Below are 23,277 nucleotides of genomic sequence, written 5' to 3' on the forward strand. Positions count from 1 at the left end.
GGCAAGGGGAGGGAGAGGCTAACTCATTGTGGACCTAGTGGACAAACGTTGACCCAAATGGGAAATATATGGAAAGGGGTTATAACGAGTTGAAAAGGGGTGATGTATGTGGTGTTGGGAAGCGGGACCACACAACCAAAATCAAGATTTCCCATCTAGTGCTACTCCTAAAACTAGTAGTCGATAAAAGAAATCCCACAAGACTAGGTTACAAGGTTAACCACCAAATTGGACATGGGAACAAGAGTACAAACCAAACCCATTCTTTCCGTTAAATTCCTCCAATAATCCATGCCTAGAAGTGTCCATGATAAGTAAGCAAAAATACTCAACTACATAATGAAAGTCATACTTTCGAGATTAGAAGTTCCACCTTCAAACATGCGATCATGACAGATGGGCAAAGGTGCAGAATGGCTAGCTCAAGTGACGAAGATGGTGGCACATCGAGCTATCTAGGTACTACGAAGGGTTGTTTTCTGCCACCTGAAAACAATCTAGGAGAAAATGTTCTCTTATGGGTGTCACCCACAAGTGGTGGGTAACAAGGATAGAATGAGTTATCCTAGAAGTTTCTTCCTAGTCATGATTGACCATTGTTTATTTGCTTTTGTTTTAGTAAATCAGCAAGTTGAGAATTTACAAATGTTATTTTCTCCCTAACTAATTTGAAGGCTGATTTTATTTTTTAAATTTTTGTCATTTGTCAGGTCTAACATTTTGAGTTGTAGGTATCTGTCATGCTCTTTTCCTTTGGAAAAACTCATAGAGAATCAGACACCTTCTGGATCTACAAGAGTTCCGGCATAACATTGTAAAAGAACCTATCTTCTTTTTCAAATTGTTTCCTTTCAGATTGTTTTGTTTGTAAACCATGAACGGCTTCTAACAAAAATCCTATTTTTCCAGGCAACTCTTGTACTTCAGAATGCATGCCAAGTACATGTTTGACTTGCAGAGCTATATCATCTAAGTTTTGAGCTAGGCACATTCTTTCATAATTAGGGAATTGTGCACTCTAACCAGATCAGAGCATTTTTCATCTGAGATTTTTCTATATGTAGAAGATCAAGATCTGCTACAATAGATCCATCTTTAAATTTTGGAGTAAATTTCCCTGGATCTAAGTGCCTTTCTGGCAGTGGGTTCTTTTCTGATGTTTCTTTTTTTTTCAGCAAAGGCTATTTCATCAAACTTGTCTATTTTGGATAGATTATTTGGAGACATTCTTTTCAATCAGAATGTTAGTAAATATTAGTAATATTAGATGTAAACAGGAACTGTTGAAAATAGTAGCAGGTGAAGCATGAAAATGAAGCAATACAATATTTACATCAAGTTTTTTGTTGTTTTATTTTTTCTTTTTTAGCTGGGTAAGATTGTGAATTATTGTTTATAATACATTTTTGAATGTATAAATAGATTCAGCACCTGGAAAATACTTAGGGATCTTGGATTTTGAAGAGTATACAACTCAAACTTACAATTTTAAAAAATATCTATCAAATTTTAGAAAAAGTTGATTAAAAAATTAAAAAAAAAACCAAAACATCTATTAATTAAACTATGTGAAAAAAAATATAAAATGAAAATATATCTATAAAAATATATTTGCTTATATGAGACATTAATAAAATAACAATAATTTAAATTATACTTTAAACAAAGAAACCGACAAAAAAAACCTAACATTAAAAAAAAGAAAGATAATTTTAAATTATCGGCACAAATACACGGAGAAATGAGAAAGCAAATACACAAATTTAACTGATATTTACATACAAATTCACCTTCACCTTTATGTATGCTATTTAACAGGAAACATTGCCAACAGAAATCAACACTTTGAAGTATGTAGGGGATGATTTCTATCTAATTCACAAGGTTCTAAAAATAGAATTTAATCTAAAATAAAGTTATGTTAAATTTATTTTAACTTTAAATTTAATAATATCAATTTATTTTAATTTTAAATTTATTTTAAATTTAATAATATCAATTTATTTTAATTTTAAATTTATTTTAAAATTAAATAAAATTAGCATAATTTTATTTTCACTTTAAATTCTTCTTCATCATCATCATTTTAATTTTTAATTTATTTTAAAATTAAATAAAATTAGCATAATTTTATTTTCACTTTAAATTTAATAATATGGAAATAATACAAAATCTAAGATAAATTTTATAACTATATTTAATAACATGGAAAAAAATACAAAATCTGAGATAAATTTTAATGATGATTACAGTTTGTTATTATTTTCCAAGGTTGAGTTTAAATGGCTCGAAGAGGAATCCCCTGTAAGATTTCTATTTCTACTCTCAGGGTGAGGAGATTGAGATCACTCCTGCAGACCCAAATCCCCTGTAAGATTTCCATTTCTACTCTCAGGGTGAGGAGATTAAGATCACTCCTGCGGACCCAATTTTCGGTGTTCAATTTCAGGGCCTCGGGTTATGAGCTTAAAGGGCTCGAAGAATCCCCTGTGAGACTTCCATTTCTACTCTCAGGCTCAGGAGATTGAGCCAACTCTTCCGTACACAATTTTGGGTGTTCAATTTCAGGGCCTCAGTTTTGTAGTTTGAAACTGACTCTCCAGAGTTCAATCTCGGATCAACAAGCATTATGGTTCCCTCGCATTTCTAGCATGAGGATGTTTTCAGCACCACTTCCAAGGCATTCCGTCCAAGATGTAACTTCCACAGAATTATCAATCGCACGGTTTTGTATGGCTCCAAGCTCTAAGGACCAAGCTTGTTTCAGGGATATGGTCAGGCGAAGATCATTCAAGGTCTCCTGCCCTGCCACCACATCTTCTGATGCGGTGCAAGAGAACTATACCCCAACATGTTATCTAGGATGTGTTTGTTGCCCACCCTTTCTAGATCGAGACCACTGTTATATTGGCTTTACTGACGAGGGGTGCACAATGACTCGAGGCAGTATCATCTAGACGTGTGCCACTAGTAGATGTCAGATGTTACACAAGTGACCTCTCCATTCATACTGCCCCTTTTCAAGACCTTCATACTGAAATCCACTCTCATACCCAATAACATACTCATATATGCATCCTAAAGATATATGAAATGCACCTCCTTGATCAAACCTAGGGTACAGGTACATGCTAGTTATCATCTTTTGCCCTCAAAAAGTGAAGGAAAGCAAAGGGAACCAGAGTCAAAATATGATTTAAATGTACAAAATGTCTTGCAAGCAGGTTTCAATTGCTAATAAATTGCAAAGCGGTTGACTAGATTGGATAACTTGTTGAGTATATAATTCTATTTTGGGGGGCTTTTATCGATTTCAGTTGGGAATGCTTTGTAAAAAAAGAAAGAAAAAGAATACAGTTAATTATATGCCTAATTCTGTGCATTGAAAGGGATTTCAGTGAGAAATTTTCTATTCAAGTAAACAATTGTAAAAATGATTCCCGGGGGATCGTCGTTAACACGTAGTCTGTAAATAACTTACTACATGGACTCCATAATTCAAGGAATCAGAATCACCCAACTGCAATGAGGTCAAATCTAGTGAATTCTCGAAGCCATTATGCATTGAAAATAAAGACATCGGTGATAAAAAGAAGTATACAAAATTAAGATTGTTAATAATATACTATAGTTCTGACAGTTTTAGATAGGAGCATATGCTCTGATAGAACCTGTAAAATATTCCCACGTTAATAAGCCTCTACATAAGAAAATTTGGGCAGTAGGATAATGCATACCTCTAGAAACTATAATTTTGAATACCTGCTGAGCACAATCAATCCCACAGGCATATTTGATAGGAGAGTTAGTTGGGATGCCTGTCATGAATGCTTCTCCTTCATCTAGGCTTCCAACACCAAAGTACCTTCCTTTCCAAAAACTACAATTTTGAAAAACTGATGTGCATAATCACTCCCACACACATTCTTGCAATTTTTGAACACAAAATACCTATAATGTTGACAAGAGAATTAGATGGGATGTGTGTCATGAATGCTTCTCCTTGATCTAGGCTTCCCATAACACCACAAAGTTTCCAAAGTACCTTCCTTTCTAACACGCCTGTCTCTCATGCATCTAAAAAATGACTCGGTGAAGCAACCGCAAGTGCTGCAGAACTTTCATGAAAGCATCAACAAATATGGGGAGAGTGGAACCTGTACCTCAAGCTGCAATTCGAAACAGCTATAGAAACCTCCTCCAGAATCCAGCCTCCACGAGACAACCTATCAACACAACCCAAGTATCCCAGAGGCTATTGTTTATGAGCTTTGTCGACTATTAAACAAAAATTAGACACAATAACCCGAAACAATGACTTTAATTTAAATTTACTAGCTGGTAAACCACAGTTATAGTGGCACCATTCACACCCAACTAATCTGACAGTCTGAACAACACTACACTTGGCATATACAGTGCTCCAAGTTGTTAGGTCACGGTAATCACACTTACCGTTATCTACATAGCCTTTTTATGCTAAAAACTTAAAAGCTACAAGCGTGACAGACGAGATGAAATCACACTCCGCACAATCTTCTATGATAAAAGCTACAAAACATGAAATCTCACTCGGTAGTATCTATGTAACCTTTCCATGGTAGAAGCTACAAGTACAAAGTATAAGGTGAAACACCCAGACGTACAAGTGTAAATACTGGCCTAAGGCACGCTGCAATTCTGTGTAAGCAGTAAGATATAGCTATTATTGAATGCCACAGTGCTGTTAAATATTCTATGAACTAAAATTCCAAGAAAACGTCAATTTTACATGTTCTTGGAATACAGCATTATACTTCACAAGCCAGAATACCAACAGTCTTTGACACTGAGGCGCTATCAATAATTAGACTTTCCACAAACTGCACAACTATTCAAATTTAAAACCTCTGAGTAAGTGAGGACATAGCTAAAAACAACACGGAATACTAGAAACTAGTGTATCCAACTAAGACTACTCTGTGTTTACACTGTGAAACGTCCCAAGGAATGTAAAACTCTGCATGCACATCATCCAACGTCCATCAAGGCATGCACACCATACAAAGTCCCAGAATTTATGTGAAGCGATTGCCATCCTGCAAACAGTAGGCAGATATGTTGTACATAAAACAAAAAGTTACCTTCCCAGAGCTATATGAGGCTCCTAGAATTCAAGTAGCTTGAAGTCTTGCCTCTCTTAGTCAGGTACAATGAAATTGGAAGACAGAATAGCCATCACATATGCCATTTAGACATCAACATTCCAGGGATACAAAATAGTTGCAAGCAAAACAATTCAGAGGCCAGCTCTTCTGTTCCCATTTGAATGATATTTACTCATCCACAATTGAATGAGTAAATATCATTCAAATGGTTGCAAGCAACCAATCCGAAAGGCCAGCTCTAACAAGTTTGACCAATCAAATCATTCAAATGGTTGCAAGCAACCAATCCGAAAGGCCAGCTCTAACAAGTTTGACCAATCAATCGATAAAGCCACGCTCATGTATATTGTGTTGCCATGCTCATGAGTTAAGCATGCAATACAGGTAGCACCCTAAGTCATACAATTATGCATCTCAATCCGGAAGGCAAGCTTTAACAAGTATAAACAATCAATCAATAAAGTCATGCTCATTTATAACGTGTTGAAATGCTTATGAGTCAAGCATACCATACAGGTAACACCCCAAGTCAATATAAATATGTATATCTGCAGTACATAAGTGTAAAGTTTCCCAGCATCTGCAGGGTAACATCGTCCTGTACTCTCATCTTTGTCATCAAGAGCAAGTTGCCTAACACTTCATTTGTATCTAATACCTGAAGTATATACTAATTATCTGTATCTAATACCAGAAGAAACCAAAAATATGGGAGAACATTTTGAAATGTCCAATAACAAATTCTTCCAACCTACACGCAACCCATATAATCACAGAAAGTCTTAGAACTCCTAATATCCACATCACAATTAAGATATTGGAATTATTGTTCCCCTTACAGTTAACAAGTAATATAACAGTTTGTTGTAGCCTCATTCAAATTGACATCAAAACCATATGTAGGACCAAAAAAATAAACAGAAAAAAAACCCAAATTCAATTTAATGATTAATCTAATAACAAATAAAAAACAGGGACAAAGCGATCAGCTTGTAAGTTGTAAGTTGTAAGTAAATTGAAATTAAAGGTCTCTTACATCTCACATTCTAATAACTGAATATCAACGCTTATATCCATAACATCTCTAGCTGTCTTTTCAAATTGGCTTCACATGTTTTAAAATACAGACTTGTTAATTCTTTAAATTTACTACCATAATAAAATTGGGCCCCAAATCCAGCCACTGTTCGAAAACTAACCTTCAGAAATGGATCAATCACATGCCCAATATGCATGACTTCGAACAAAGTTACAAACTGCTCAAGTTCATCTTGCCAGACAACTTCGCTCTCAAACCAGTAATCTATAGTCTAAACCTTCCCATAAACAACACTGTAACAGTGAAACCTAGCCAGAGGATAGTCAGCGGCCCTTGTGAAAATTTTCAAGCACAAAACAATAAGGTTGATCAATAATTGAACATCATATTACAAGTTTCAATATAATTTACATTGCTAGAAAGAAGATCTCAGCATTTACAGCATATCCTCATCACGTTGGTGAATTTCAACGTAGTTGACACAACCAGTGGCAATGATAGCAGTATTTTTTTAAGAGGCGGACAAGGGCAGCACTGCAACAGCAAGAAACAAGTTGCTAAAATAATCCTCTTGCAAAGAGAAGGAGGAACCCAACGCATACTTGTAAGTTTTCTAAGACAAGACACTGTGTTGGTTAGAGATAAGTTAGTTTCACGCTATTTGCTCAATCTTCTTGGATTACGATACTTTGAGCATTGACTAAACAGTATGGAAGCTCAAAAGCCTCATCCTTGGTGAGAAGTAAACAAGAAAATATGCACATCAAGAAAATAAAAAAGGGGATCGAGGCAGAAAGCACTATACAATAGAGGTTAGAATTGCTAAAATTAACTGCTTCCCGCTTCAGAGTACTCTACTAGAATGAATTCATTTCCAAGAGATAAGTCCTTCCTTTGGCTAGAGCTTTTGCTGCTGTTTTAAATGGCTCTTCGAAAGAGCCAGCAATAAAAGCATCAGTGTCCTTCTTCACCATTGGCCGATCACTAGGCCTGATAGCAACGAGCGTAGCTCCCTCCATCCTCATACCACCTGGAAGCTCAAGAGATTGAGCATACCACAACTTCATATTCAATGCCGGAACTTGCGTCCGATTGGACGATGCAGAAGCCACCAACGGTTTCTCTCTAAACTCGCACAGCTGCTGTTTTCCCATACATAGCATACCCTGACCATCGCAATCAGTGAGAACAAGGCTCTCTAGAGAAGGGTGATCGCAAATGATCTGTTGTAGCAGAAAATGCCTGGCAGAAGCTGCGATGAGAGAGCTTATCGTCCAAACCACACGCAACTTCAAACCCCCATTCGTGTAGAACGGTTCTGGAATGCCGCCACCGCTGCCATTTCCATTATTGCCATTGCCGTTCCCATTGCCATCTTCCACAGAGACCAAGTTTTCGCCATCGACAACACTTTCTGCCTCCGAATTATTAAGACACAGATTGCTCTTCTTCCCCTTCTTTGCTAGGGACGAGGCTCCCAGAATCACACAACTCTCCAGCGTGGTCCCAAATTCAGCCTTCCATTTCAAGAGAACCCCATCCTCGATCCCCAATTCCCCACCAGGTAACTCGATCCTCAGATGCTTAATCTCCTTAAAGTTCCTCAGCACTTCACCAGGCGAATGATGCGAAATCTCCTCTAAAATAGCCCTCTTGTGCCCCAGAAACTGTTGCAAAGCCTGCAAGGGCTTAACAATACTCCCCAGCACAAATCTCATCAGATGTCCAAAAATCCCCTTACCCTTAACATTCAATCCATTCTCGTCCCCAGATATCACGCAATCAACCTTAACAATCACGTTATCCACCTGCGGAACCAGGGTATTAAACCTCTTACAAACAGCACAACACCTCCCCAGAGACTTAATATCATCCAACTTATTAAAGATCAGCAGCAGCAAAGAATCGGGTAGCCGATCCATGTGATCATCGCTGTCGCTCATTTCACAAACCCTAGGCCTTCCTCCCATCTGTGAATAATTACGGGGAGAGAACTCGAGATACATAATGATATATGCCTCTAAATCTATCAGCCTACTGCTAAGTGTGTCGATTTATATGTCAAAACCCCGGATCCTATACGCAAACTCCACGAGGACAAGCATCTGGAAAAAAGAAGTATTCAAACACCGGGGGGTTTCTTGCAAAGAAAAAGCCGAAACTTCATTATCTGCCGGCTAAAGGCGGACCTTCTTATTAAAGAAACCCCCACACTGCAAATATTAAACGGCCGTTGTATCACTCACCTGGAAATGGCCTCCATCGACGAAGCAACCGGGCTTCTAGAACGCGCCTCGACCCCGCGACCACGCACACAATTGAAATGCCAATTCTCTCATCCATCCGGTTTTGACAAGCCCCGGCCAACTACTCCATGCGACTAGAAACCGGTCAACACAACACAGCTTCCGGTGCCCACGAACGCCTAACTTCTCGTGCTGATTAAAGATATTTTTTTATCTCCTAGGGTTTTGTTCGCTTCCAAGCCCGTTAACCCCTGCCTTGGGTAAAGTTAGACTGACAAATAACCGACAACTCGGCGGGTTAGTCTGGGTTAGAGCTGTGTTAGTGGCACACGTGTCAACCAGGTGCCCGGACATCTGGTTGGGGTATTAACGGTTGCTTTGTCAGCCAACCGGCAGTGGACTTCCGGGCAGGTGGCGATTCTCAGCGGTATTCCCGCCGGTTGCCATCGGGAATCTTAACGCAACAAAATGATTTGTAATTATCCATTCAATTGCCCATAATTCGGCATATGTTTGTTCCATATGTTGGATGTACTCGTTTCTAGGGCCATGGTCCCCCACCCTAACAACCTGGCCTAGGTCACTATAAGGTTAAATAATACCATTTGATCAATCAGCACATTAGGGTCCTGACCTCCCTGTCCCCCTTGCTAGTATGTGTCTCTCATAAACAAGGGCACCTTGTCTTGTTGAAAGATTGGAGGCAAACGGTCATGTAGGATCTTCTTTTCTAGCTTTCATCTTTCTTCATGTGGGTATGGGCCTTATAATAAACTTTGCCAGTTGTCACATAAAAAAGTTGGTTCCAAGAGTCCTTGATCTAAAGTGCCTCTTGAGGATAATGAGGAGAAGAATCTCAAGGATCTATACTCTTTTTTGTTTTTTTAAATAAAATATTTCCTTATTTTCATACTAAGGTATTGTTATTATTGGACCAATTCCATGGCAAAGGTGTCCCTCAAATTGTCATATTTAAGTTGAATGGAAGGAATAAAGAGGATAAGTTGAATGGAAGGAATAAAGAGGAGAAGAATCTCAAGTATCTATACCTTTTTTTTTTTTTTAATAAAATATTTCCTTATTTTCATAATAAGGTATTCTTATTATTGGACCAATTCATGGCAAAGATGTCCCTCAAATTGTCATATTTAGGTTGAATGGAGGGAAGATAAGGGAAGATACTTGTAAATATTATTAACGTAAATATTATTAATTTATTTAAGTTGAATGGATGGAAGATAAGGGAAGATACTTGTAAATATTATTGGTTAATGATATAAGTATATTTTCAAATAAGGTAGAACGAGTGGTTAAGGTAGCTAATTAATTTCTTTTCCACTCAAGTTCAATTTTTCAAAATGACATGTTAAGTATATTGTGATGAGGTTAGAGGAATAGGTGGCCTAGGGAGTTACTTTGTTTGTAGTGAATACAAGATATCTCGATTTTTTCTAAGTCATGTATTCCTAGTATATTTAGCTTGTAGGTTGTTGAATATACTCTTGGTGTTACAATGGTAGTTGGAAAGTTTGATCCTGGACCTTGCACAAATTACTCCAACAAGTTACTGATTCACCATAGTTTAAAAAAAATACAAGTACTTATCTTATCAATGCATTAGATGAGTCATTTCCATGTTTATCTCATGATCCTATCTTATTTACATATAGCATATTAAAGAGTAGGTACACCATCTTATCATCCTAGTCGGTGTGTCAAGATGAGTCATTTCCATCCTCATGTTGTGCTTTTACTAAATTTTTAAAATATGATTATAGTGCAAAAATATGAAATGATGATGAACATATATTTATTTATTTTTAAAAATTAAAATTAAAATAAAATAAAATAAAGTCAATTTTAGTTGTTAATCCTTCGTTTTTTTTTAGAAATTGTGTATCTTAATTAAAACAATACTTTCTTCATAAAAAAAAAAAATGACAACATAAATTCTAATATGAGAAACTTTTTCGGTGAAAATCACATCATAAGAAATATGTCGACGCGTTTCGAATCATCCCATATGGTTCATCGCCAAGACAAGATGGAGAATCAGATCAAGGCAATAGATCAAATAGAGAGATTAATGTAGAGACCCTTAGATATTTAAGGGTTAGATCAAGCCAATAGATCAAATAGAGAGATTAATGTAGAGACCCTTAGATATTTAAGGGTTAAATAAATGGTTAGTTTTGAAAAAAAAAATTGTATTTTAAATCAAAAATAGATTAAGTAAAATATTTATATTTTAAATTAAAATTAAATAAATCAAATAATTAATTTGATTAAATAATTAAATTTAAGATTAATCAATTGAAACAAATTAATTAATTAATTTTAACTAAAAGTCCACACACTCGAATGTCAATTTTAATAAATTATTATAACATGTTAAATGCTAAATAAATAAAGTGTATGTAGGAATGAGATTAATGTAGAGACCCTTAGATATTTAAGGGTTAAACAAAGTTTTGAAAAAAAAAAGATTTTGAAAATGTCAAGTCAAAAATAAATTAAATAAAATATTTAAAATTTTAATATTTATATTTTAAATTAATAATTAAATAAATCAAATAATTAATTTAATTAAATAATTAAATTTAAGATTAATCAATTGAAACAAATTAATTAATTAATTCTAACTATAAAAGTCCACACACTCAAATGTCAATTTTAATAAATTATTATAACATGTTAAATGCTAAATAAATAAAGTGTCTGTAGGAATTTATTGCTATAATTTAAATGGAAACCAATTTAGAAAAGAAAAGAAACATCCTTTTGAATAATCATGAAAGAATTGAATTATTGGGAACATGCATGTCACCCGAAGGGGATGTCATCTCGTATGTTTTCTTGTCATGTATTCATGCAGGGGAGGGTGCTCCCTATCATAGGAAGTTGTGAGGGAGGTTTAATCAACCATCCCCTCGCTTTATCACCAACATGAGTGGGAAATTTCATTGTGTTGCACTCTTGTCTATGATGGCATGGGTTGAATAATCATTGATAACTGTAATTCTTTTAATTTTGAGGATGCACATCTTCTAGTTTGTTGGGTGGTTGTGTTGATACTTGTTTTGAGCACGGTTTTTTATGACTTTGGTGGGCCTTTTTTGTGGCATCATTGGGAGGGAGGAGGTTCACTCTAGCTTAGTCTTGTTGTTTGCAAGAAAACGGAGGGTTTGTTGGGATAATTGAGGAGACTAGTTGGGAATTCAGGGAAAATCAACTATTGCAAGGACAATTTTGTGAGTGCTTTTATCAATTTGGCAGATAAGGATTGTTTGTTGGTTTGTTGTAGGAATTTGTAATGAATTGGGGGCATAAGCATGAGGAGAGATGCTTTAGGTGTGAAATTTCAAAGTTAAAGAGGTAGTTGATGAATCAAGAAATTGTGTCTTTAGAAGACTAATGAGTCAATGTTAGCATTGCAGTGTAAATGAAGCTCAAGAAGATGTGAGAGACAAGGAGGAAGCTTTAACTATGGAAATAGCAACAAGAAATGCTAAAAATAGCACTGCTATAAATAGCAGTTTGGGTACCAGTGTTGGATTGAGCAACAGGGAATGAAAAATGGAAGTGCTAAAAATATCATTGCTATTTTTAGCAGTTTGGGATGGATTCCAATTTTAGTCAGTCCCTAGACTAAAATAGGAAGTAAAATTCGAATTTGAACTTAATAATTGTTTGAAAATAAATTAATTAATTCACCATGAGTTAATTAGTTGTGAAAAATCAAACATGAAGTCTATGTGAGGACATACAATAGTTTCTCTATTAATTGAGGAATTTATCCATCAGTTAAAGAGATAAGGATGAGTTCTAATTTGAGTTGTAATTAGTTGGCTCAATTAACTGAGTCAAGTCCAGTTAGATTGATTTAAACAATTTGTTTAAATTAATTGTGAGTTCAGTTAGTTAATGCATGCTTGCATATAACTGCTGCACTTCAGATAACTGAATATTCTCTCATGAATAACTTATGCATGTCAGTTCAAATAGAGACCTAGTTGAGATCAGAGGAGGGACAGTGTACTATCATTTGGATGGATTTTTCCTATAAAGGAAGCTCATCCATGGAGAAGGATTTATCTCCTTCAGGATTGTGTAGTTGGATCAGAGGTTAGTGAGTGTGTGAAGAGGCCAATTCACACAAGTGGCTGCACTGGACCCCAAGGAAAATTACACAAAGAAATAGGAGGCTTGGAGGGCAGAGGAGAAGGTTTGAGAGAGGCCTTTGACTATCTATGAGCAACAGAGGGATTGCAGAGAGAGCATGATAGCTTGTGAGTTGATTCTTTTTGTAATCCAGACTATATTTCCACTTGTATGATAATACAGAGTTGGGGTTTTAGGCTGAGGCTTTCTCGGGGTTATTTCTTTTGTGTTATGTGTGATTGATTTCTCCTTATCAGTTATATGTGTTCAATTGATCTTGCTCAATTCGATTAAGCTTCCGCATAATTGGTTGTAGAAGTAGATCAAGTATTTTGCTTTAGTATATTGCATTATCAAGTGATCTATAAAGTTGGGAATTTCTACATGGTATCAGAGCAAAGGTGATCAAGGAAGAACAGTATACAAGAAGGGAGAAGTTCGAAGTTTGTGATTCCTGAATATAAAAATCGAGTTCTTATCACATCTCTATTTCACCTATGGCGTTCAGTGGTTTAAGACTCAAGTATGCTCTTGATGGCAGCTCGAATTATATAGCCTGGAAGGATCGCTTAGAAGCAGTATTAGAGGATAACGATCTAAAGGACTTCATTGATCAAGAAGTCCCCAAGCTGATTGATGCTACTTAATTGGCGGAATGGAAGAAATGTGTGGCTAGAGCAAGGAGAATCCTTCTGGAGGGAGTTCGAGACCACATAGTCTCGAGTCTCCATGGGAAGGAGACACCGTTTTCAATGTGGAAAACATTGAAAGATCTATATCAAGAATAGCAGTGATCAGAGGAAGTTGGCGCTAAAAGACAAGCTTCGGAAGATCAAGTGTGAAAAGGGTGACACGATCTCTACATATCTGAACAAGCTCACCACATGCAGGGATGAGCTTGGAAGTGTAGGGATCACGACAACTGATGATGACATGGTGAGTCTTGCACTCCTCGGTCTTCCTAAGAGTTGGCATAGCTACCAGGACTCGGTTAATGGAAGAGAGAAACTGCCAAATTGGGAATGATTTTGGTCGGATCTGATGCAAGAGGAGATAAGAAGAAGCACCAGAGATGGTTCTTCATCCATGGAGGATGAAGAAAACTGTGCCTTAGCGAGTAAGGTGAAGAAGGGGAAGGAGAAGGATTCTCTTTCCCAATCCAGTTATTCCCAAGGTGGGAAGAAGTTTGACAAATCGAAAGTGTGATGCTTTCGTTGTCATGAGGTGGGCCATTTTGCTACAAATTGTCCACTGAGGAAATCCAAGAAGGGATCTGTGGAAGGATTAGAAGGTGAGGCATTGGCCTCCCTTGATCTAAAGTGCCTCTTGAGGATAATAAAGAGGAGAAGAATCTCGAGGATCTATTTTTTTTTTTTTTTTTTTTTTAAATAAAATATTTCCTTATTTTCATAATGAGATACTGTTATTATTGGACTAATTCCATGGCAAAGATGTCCTTCAAATTGTCATATTTAAGTTGAATGGAGGGAAGATAAGGGAAGACACTTGCAAATATTATTGGTTAATGATATAAGTATATTTTCAAATAACGTAGAACGAGTGGTTAAGATTGGTTATTAATTTTTTTCCAACTCAAGTTCGATTCCTCAAAATGACATGTTAAGTCTGTTGTGATGAGGCTAGAGGAATAAGTGGCCTAGGGAGTTGCTTTGTTTGTAGTGAATACATGATATCTCGATTCTGGCTAAGTCATGTATTCCTAGTATATTCGGCTTGTAGGTTGTTGGAGGTACTCTTGGTGTTATAGTGGCAGTTGGAAAGTTTGATCCTGGACCTTTCACAAATTACTCCAACAAGTTATTGATTCATCATAGTTTAAAAAAAAATACAAGTACTTATCTTATCAATGCATTAGATGAGTCATTTCCATGTTTATTTCATGATCCTATCTTATTTACATATAGTGTATTAAAGAGTAGGTACACCATCTTATCATTCTAGTCGGTGTGTCAAAGATGAGTCATTTCCATCCTCATGTTGTGATTTTACTACATTTTTAAAATATGATTATAGTGCAAAAATATGAAATGATGATGAACATATTTATTTATTTTTAAAAATCAAAATTAAAATAAAATAAATTAAAGTCAATTTTAGTTGTTAATCTTTCGTTTTTTTAGAAATTGTGTATCTTAATTAAAACAATAGTTTCTCCATAAAGAAAAAAAAATGACAACATAAATTCTAATATGAGAAACTTTTCGGTGAAAATCACATCATAAGAAATATGTCGACGCGTTTCGAATTATCCAATATGGTTCATTGCCAGGACAAGATGGAGAATCAGATCAAGGCAATAGATCAAATAGAGAAATTAATGTAGAGACCCTTAGATATTTAAAGGTTAAATAAACGGCTAGTTTTGAAAAAAAAATTTGAAAATGTCTTAAATCAAAAATAAATTAAGTAAAATATTTAAAATTTTAATATTTATATTTTAATTAATAATTAAATAAATCAAATAATTAATTTGATTAAATAATTAAATTTAAGATTAATCAATTGAAACAAATTAATTAATTAATTCTAACTAAAAGTCCACACACTCAAATGTCAATTTTAATAAATTATTATAACATGTTAAATGCTAGATAAGTAAAGTGTAGGTAGGAATGAGATTAATGTAGAGACCCTTAGATATTTAAGGGTTAAATAAATGGCTAGTTTTGAAAAAAAAAAAGATTTTGAAAATGTCTTAAGTGAAATATTTAAAATTTTAATATTTATATTTTAAATAAATAATTAAATAAATCAAATAATTAATTTGATTAAATAATTAAATTTAAGATTAATCAATTGAAACAAATTAATTAATTAATTCTCACTGTAAAGGTCCACACACTCAAATATCAATTTTAATAAATTATTATAACATGTTAAATGCTGAATAAATAAAGTGTATGTAGGAATTTATTGCTATAATTTAAATGGAAACCAATTTAAAAAAGAAAAGAAAAATCCTTTTGAATAATCATGAAAGAATTGAATTATTGGGAACATGCACGTCACCTAAAGGGGATGTCATCTCGTATGTTTTCTTGTCATGTATTCATGCAGGGGAGGGTGCTCCCTATCATAGGAAGTTGTGAGGGAGGTTTAATCAACCATCCCCTCGCTTTATCACCAACATGAGTGGGAAATTTCATTATGTGTTGCACTCTTGTCTATGATGGCATGGGTTGAATAATCTTTGATCACTGTAATTCTTTTAATTTTGAGGATGCACATCTTCTAGTTTGTTGGGTGGTTGTGTTGATACTTGTTTTGAGCATGGTTTTTTATGACTTTGGTGGGCCCTTTTTGTGGCATCATTGGGAGAAAGGAGGTTCGCTCTAGCTTAGTCTTGTTATTTGCAAGAAAACAGAGGGTTTGTTGGGATAATTGAGGAGACTAGTTGGGAATTCAGGAAAAATCAATTATTGCAAGGACAATTTTGTGAGTGCTTTTATCGATTTGGCAGATAAGGATTTTTTGTTGGTTTGTTGTAGGAATTTGTAATGAATTGGGGGCATAAGCATGAGGAGAGATGTTCTAGGTGTGAAATTTCAAAGTTAAAGAGGTAGTTGATGAATCAAGAAATTGTGTCTTTAGAAGACTAATGAGTCAATGTTAGCATTGCAGTGTAAACGAAACTCAAGAAGATGTGAGAGACAAGGAGGAAGCTTTGACTATGGAAATAGTAAGTGTTGAAAATGGCAACAAGAAATGCTAAATAGCACTACTATAAATAGTAGTTTGGGTACCAGTGCTGGATTGAGAAACAGGGAATGAAAAATGGAAATGCTAAAAATATCATTGTTATTTTTAGCAGTTCGGGATGGATTCCAATTTTAGTCAGTCCCTAGACTAAAATAGGAAGTAAAATTCGAATTTGAACTTAATGCTTGTTTGAAAATAAATAAATTAATTCACCATGAGTTAAGTAGTTGTGAAAAATCAAACATGAAGTCTATGTGAGGACATGCAATAGTTTCTCTATTAATTGAGGAATTTATCCATCAGTTAAAGAGATAATGATGGGTTCTAATTTGAGTTGTAATTAGTTGGCTCAATTAACTGAGTCAAGTCCAGTTAGATTGATTTAAACAGTTTGTTTAAATTAATTGTGAGTTCAGTTAGTTAATGCATGCTTTCATATAACTGTTGCACTTCAGATAACTGAATATTATCTCATGAATAACTTATGCATGTCAGTTCAAACAGAGACCTAGTTGAGATCAGAGGTTAGTGAGTGTGTGAAGAGGCCAATTCACACAAGTGGCTGCACTGGACCCCAAGGAAAATTGCGCAAAGAAATAGGAGGCTTGGAGGGCAGAGGAGAAGGTTTGAGAGATGTCTTTGACTATCTATTAGCAGCAGAGGGATTGCAGAGAGAGCAGGATAGCTTGTGAGTTGATTCCTTTTGTAATCCAAACTATATTTCCACTTGTATGATAATACAGAGTTGGGGTTTTAGGTTGAGGCTTTCTCGGGGTTATTTCTTTTGTGTTATGTGTGATTGGTTTCTCCTTATCAGTTATATGTGTTCAATTGATCTTGCTCAATTCGATTAAGCTTCTGCATAATTGGTTGTAGAAGTAGATCAAGTATTTTTCTTTAGTATATTGCATTATCAAGTGATCTACAAAGTTGGGAATTTCTACATGATATCAGAGCAAAGGTGATCAAGGAAGAACAGCATACAAGAAGGGAGAAGTTCGAAGTTTGTGATTCCTGAATATAGAAATCGAGTTCTTATCACATCTCCATTTCACCTATGGCGTTCAGTGGTTTAAGACTCAAGTATGCCCTTGATGGCAGCTCGAATTATATAGCCTGGAAGGATCGCATGGAAGCAGTATTAGAGGATAACAATCTAAAGGACTTCATTGATCAAGAAGTCCCCAAGCCGTCTGATGTTACTCAATTGGAAAAATGGAAGAAATGTGTGGCTAGAGCAAGGAGAATCCTTCTGGAGGGAGTTCGAGACCACATAGTCTCGAGTCTCAATGGGAAGGAGACGCCGTTTTCAATGTGGAAAACATTGAAAGATCTATATCAGAATAGCAGTGATCAGAGGAAGCTGGCGCTGAAAGACAAGCTTCGAAAGATCAAGTGTGAAAAGGGTGACACGATCTCTACGTATCTGAACAAGCTCACCACATGCAAGGATGAGCTTGGAAGTGTAGGGATCACGACTGTTGATAATGACATGGTGAGTCTTGCACTCCTCGGTCTTCCTAAGAGCTGGCATAGCTACCAGGACTCGGTTAATGGAAGAGAGAAACTGCCAGATTAGGAACGATTTTGGTCGGATCTGATGCAGGAGGAGATAAGAAGAAGCACCAGAGATGGTTCTTCATCCATGGAGGATGAAGAAAACCGCGCCTTAGCGAGTAAGGCGAAGAAGGTGAAGGAGAAGGATTCTCTTTCCCAATCCAGTTATTCCCAAGGTGAGAAGAAGTTTGACAAATCGAACGTGCGATGCTTTCGTTGTCATGAGGTGGGCCATTTTGCTACAAATTGTCCACTGAGGAAATCCAAGAAGGGATCTGTGGAAGGATCAGAAGGTGAGGCATTGGCCTCCCTTGATCTAAAGTGCCTCTTGAGGATAATAAAGGGGATAAGAATCTCAAGGATCTATTTTTTTTTGTTTTTTTTTTAAATAGAATATTTCCTTATTTTCATGATGAGATATTGTTATTATTGGACTCATTCCATGGCAAAGATGTCCTTCAAATTGTCATATTTAAGTTGAATGGAGGGAAGATAAGGGAAGATAATTGCAAATATTATTGGTTAATGATATAAGCATATTTTCAAATAAGGTAGAACTAGTGGTTAAGATTGGTTATTAATTTTTTTCCAACTCAAGTTCGATTCCTCAAAATGACATGTTAAGTCTGTTGTGATGAGGCTAGAGGAATAGGTGGCCTAGGGAGTTGCTTTGTTTGTAGTGAATACATGATATCTCGATTCTGGCTAAGTCATGTATTCCTAGTATATTCGGCTTGTAGGTTGTTGGATATACTCTTGGTGTTATAGTGGCAATTGGAAAGTTTGATCCTGCGCCTTGCAATTGGAAAGTTTGGTGTTATAGTCATTTCCATGTTTATCTCATGATCCTATCTTATTTACATATAGTGTATGAAAGAGTAGGTACACCATCTTATCATCCTAGTCAACGTGTCAAGATGAGTCATTTCCATCCTCATGTTGTGATTTTACTAAATTTTTAAAATATGATTATAGTGTAAAAATATGAAATGATGATGAACATATATTTATTTATTTTTAAAAATAAAATAAAATAAAGTCAACTTTAGTTGTTAATCTTTTGTTTTTTTTAGAAATTGTGTATCTTAATTAAAACAATAGTTTCTCCATAAAGAAAAAAAAAAAACGACAACATAAATTTTAATATGAGAAACTTTTTCGGTGAAAATCACATTATAAGAAATATGTTGACGCATTTCGAATCATCCAATATGGTTCATCGCCAGGACAAGATGGAGAATCAGATCAAGGCAATAGATCAAATAGAGAGATTAATGTAGAGACCCTTAGATATTTAAGGGTTAAATAAATGGCTAGTTTTGAAAAAAAAAATTGAAAATGTCTTAAGTCAAAAATAAATTAAGTAAAATATTTAAAATTTTAATATTTATATTTTAAATTAATAATTAAATAAATCAAATAATTAATTTGATTAAATAATTAATTTTAATATTAATCAATTGAAACAATTAATTAATTAATTCTAACTAAAAGTCCACACACTCAAATGTCAATTTTAATAAATTATTATAACATGTTAAATGCTAAATAAATAAAGTGTACGTAGGAATGAGATTAATGTAGAGACCCTTAGATATTTAAGGGTTAAATAAATGGCTAGTTTTGAGAAAAAAAAAGGATTTTGAAAATGTCTTAAGTCAAAAATAAATTAAGTAAAATATTTATATTTTAAATTAATAATTAAATAGATCAAATAATTAATTTGATTAAAGAATTAAATTTAAGATTAATCAATTGAAACAAATTAATTAAGTAACTCTAACTCTAAAAATCCACACACTCAAATGTCAATTTTAATAAATTATTATAACATGTTAAATGCTAAATAAATAAAGTGTATGTAGGAATTTATTGCTATAATTTAAATGGAAACCAATTTAGAAAAGAAAAGAAAAATCCTTTTGAATAATCATGAAAGAATTGAATTATTGGGAACATGCATGTCACCCAAAGGGGATGTCATCTGGTATGTTTTCTTGTCATGTCTTCATGCAAGGAGGGTGCTCCCTATTATATAAGTTGTGAGGGAGGTTTAATCAATCATCCCCTCGCTTTATCACCAACATGAGTGGGAAATTTCATTATGTGTTGCGCTCTTGGCTATGATGGCATGAGTTGAATCTTTTTTGATATTTGTAATTCTTTTAATTTTGAGGATGCACATCTTCTAGTTTGTTGGGTGGTTGTGTTGATATTTGTTTTGAGCATGGTCTTTCGTGACTTTTGTGGGCTTTTTTTCTGGGATCATTGGGAGGAAGGAGGTTCGCTCTAGCTTGGTCTTGTTGTTTGCAAGAAAATGGAAGGTTTGTTGGGATAATTGAGGAGACTAGTTGGGAATTTAGGAAAAATCAATTGTTGCAAGGACAAATTTGTGAGTGCTTTTATCGATTTGGCAGATAAGGATTTATTGTTGGTTTGTTGTAGGAATTTGTAATGAATTGGGGGCATAAGCATGAGGAGAGATGCTCTAGGTGTGAAATTTCAAGTTAAAGAGGTAATTGATGAATCAAGAAATTGTCTTTAGAAGACTAATGAGTCAGTGCTAGCATTGCAGTGTAAATTGAAGCTCAAGAAAATGTGAGAGACAAGGAGGAAGCTTTGACTATGGAAATAGTAAGCTTTCAAGGCCACGAAATCCAAGAATTAAGGCAGAGAAATGCTCATTTCAAGTTGGTTGTAAATGAGTTATTGAGTTATTAAAGCATGGTTGAAGCTCAGGTTGACTTGTCTATTGAGCCAACTACTAATAAGGAGGGAGAAACTATGCAGCAGTGTCTTCTTGATATGGGCAAAGATATTGTTAGTTAGACCACCACGAACACCAAGCTTAAACTTTCTTAATTCTATCATTTAAATGTATTGTAATGTCTTTTTAAGTATATTGTAAAGTCTATTTAGTGTTAGGAGTCTATATTAGGATATATACTTTTAGAATCATTTTGAACCAATTAACTAGTTTAGTTAACAGAGCAATCTATAGGAAGGATGTAATTTTGAGCAAGAACAAACTTTTATTAGATGTATCTAAAAACCTGATGTATTAGATTATTGGAAAGTGTGACTATAGCATTTTGCTTAAAAAGAAAAAAAGAAAACAAACAATTATCCAAAAAGACAACTTCTCAAGATGCAGAAGTGGGAGGAGTCTAGAACATAACATATATGCCCAATACTAGCTGACTTGGCAAACTTGCATTTTCAAAAGAGGTGTTTGATAATCTTCCTTTTACCATACAAAGGAACCTCCACAACATTTATGGGTGTTATTACATAACTTTTACACAATAATATTTGCAACATCAATTATTAAATCACAATAATTACAAAATCTAGATTGTTTGAAGTCCAAGGGGTTATTTCAACTTGTTGTTGCTAATGTTATTGGGCATCTAGTTATCTTTTTGTCGACATAGTTCCAATTTGAATCCAACAAGTTGAGATGCACTAGTTTATGTTAACAAGTTTATTAGAGATGTCATCCAAGAATGTAGGAAATCATTACTTAGGTTTTTTGGCAAGTTTCATTGGAAAAAAAATCTAACTTGGATAAATTATTTGTGTTTGTTTATTGCTCGTTCATTGAATGGTAAGTTGGAAGGTGTTTTCAATTTTAAATATTATGGTTATCTCATGCTTTTTAATCTAAACATCAAAATTGAAGAAGCAATAGTCAATGTAACTCATATAGTGATCACTTTAATTACTTATAATTATATTCACTATATTGTATCTAATGGTTTATGGGTTACTAATTAGGATGGGGTGTCGTTATGCAAACAACATAGGTTCAAACCCTTTAAAGTGTAAAGCTCCTTATATATATGAGTGAGAGAGAGGAGCATGGGATAAGGGGCACTCAAACCACCTTATTTTTCTTGTCAAATTTCATTCCAAATCCAATTGGAACAATGTTAGAAGTCTAAATTTCAATGGCATGTTGGGAATTTTGGCGAGGGAACTCACTTTTTCTAGCCATATTTCATCCTAAATTTGATTGGAACAGCTAGAAGCCAAAATTCCAATGCTATGTTGGGAATTTTTCCCATTGAACTTTTCCTATGGGGGTTTTGGTCAATTCTAAGACAGCCTAAATCATCGAATTTTAGAAAAAATAATTAAAAATGTGAAACTTTTAACTCACCCCATGAGGAAAAAAAAGGTATTAAACCTCTTAAAATTGATTTCATTTAATCTTTTAAAAAATCCAACAAATATTTGACAAATCAAATTAATTTAAATAGATATTAATAAGATATGTTTACTAAAATTGCACTGAGAGACGCTCTTTAACCTAGACTGGTAGAGATGTTGTAACGTAATTTCTTGTTTAACGTTTTGACTTGGTCAAATTACATAAATTAAAAATAAAATAGAATAAAATAACTACTAATTATAATTATCAACCAGCCTAGGTCCATCTTAACTTCGGATCTACCAAGCGTCGAGAGGGATTAAATCTCTTGAGATGCAAACCTCTTTTAGAATGAAAAGAAATTTGATCATTCTTGGTAGATCAGAAGTTAAGATGGATCTAGGTTGGTATATTGACTTATATTATAATTATTATATTTAAACCTCTTAAAATTGATTTCATTTAACCATTAAAAAATCCAACAAATATTTGACAAATCAAATTAATTTAAATAGATATTAATAATATATGTTTATCTTTTTTAAAATATTAAAATTAATCGCACCGAGAGGTGCTCTCTAGCCCAGTATGGTAGAGATGTTGTAACATAATTTCTTGTTTAACATTTTGACTCGGTTAAATTACATAAATAAAACAAAACAAAACAAAATAATTACTAATTATAATTATCAACCAGCCTAGGTTCATCTTAATTTTGGATCTACCAAGCGTTGAGAGGGATCAAATATTTTAAGATGCAATCCTCTTTTAAAGTGAAAAGACATTTGATCCATTTCGGCGCTTGGTAGATCTAGAATTAAGATGGATCTAGGTTGGTTTAATTGCTAATTAAAATTAATTAAAAATATTTATAATTCTAATTATAAATATACTTATTAATTTTATGTTTTTTACTTTATTATTTTTATTTTATTTTATTTGACCTAGTCAAAATGTTAAACATATTGGGATCAAATGTTTACATAGGAGTTAAGACTAACAATTGCCCCAAAAGGTGCAAAGATACACCAAAGGAATAGATGGTTGGGAAGATCATCTCCACAAGAATAAAGCCAAAAACAAATTCATAATTAAATTTTAGAATTTGAAATCAGCTAAATAATTTCAATAACACAAATAATCATATATTTTTATTTATAGCATATAAATAACTAAATATATTTAATTACATTCACCATAATGATGACAAACAAATATTCATTTTTACTAAAACTTTACATGCACACAAAATTT

General features: G+C 34.2%; 1 pseudogene; it reads right to left on the reverse strand.

The window, feature by feature from the left end:
* Positions 1 to 6,551: 6,551 nt before the first annotated feature.
* Positions 6,552 to 8,606, reverse strand: LOC149208290 (F-box protein At5g46170 pseudogene; annotated as a pseudogene).
* Positions 8,607 to 23,277: the final 14,671 nt, after the last annotated feature.

The sequence above is a fragment of the Pinus tabuliformis genome, chromosome 1_2, assembly GCF_031772625.1.
Source record: "Pinus tabuliformis cultivar Carrire ecotype Pingquan chromosome 1_2, CPIR1, whole genome shotgun sequence".
In the NCBI taxonomy this organism is placed as follows: Eukaryota; Viridiplantae; Streptophyta; class Pinopsida; order Pinales; family Pinaceae; genus Pinus; species Pinus tabuliformis.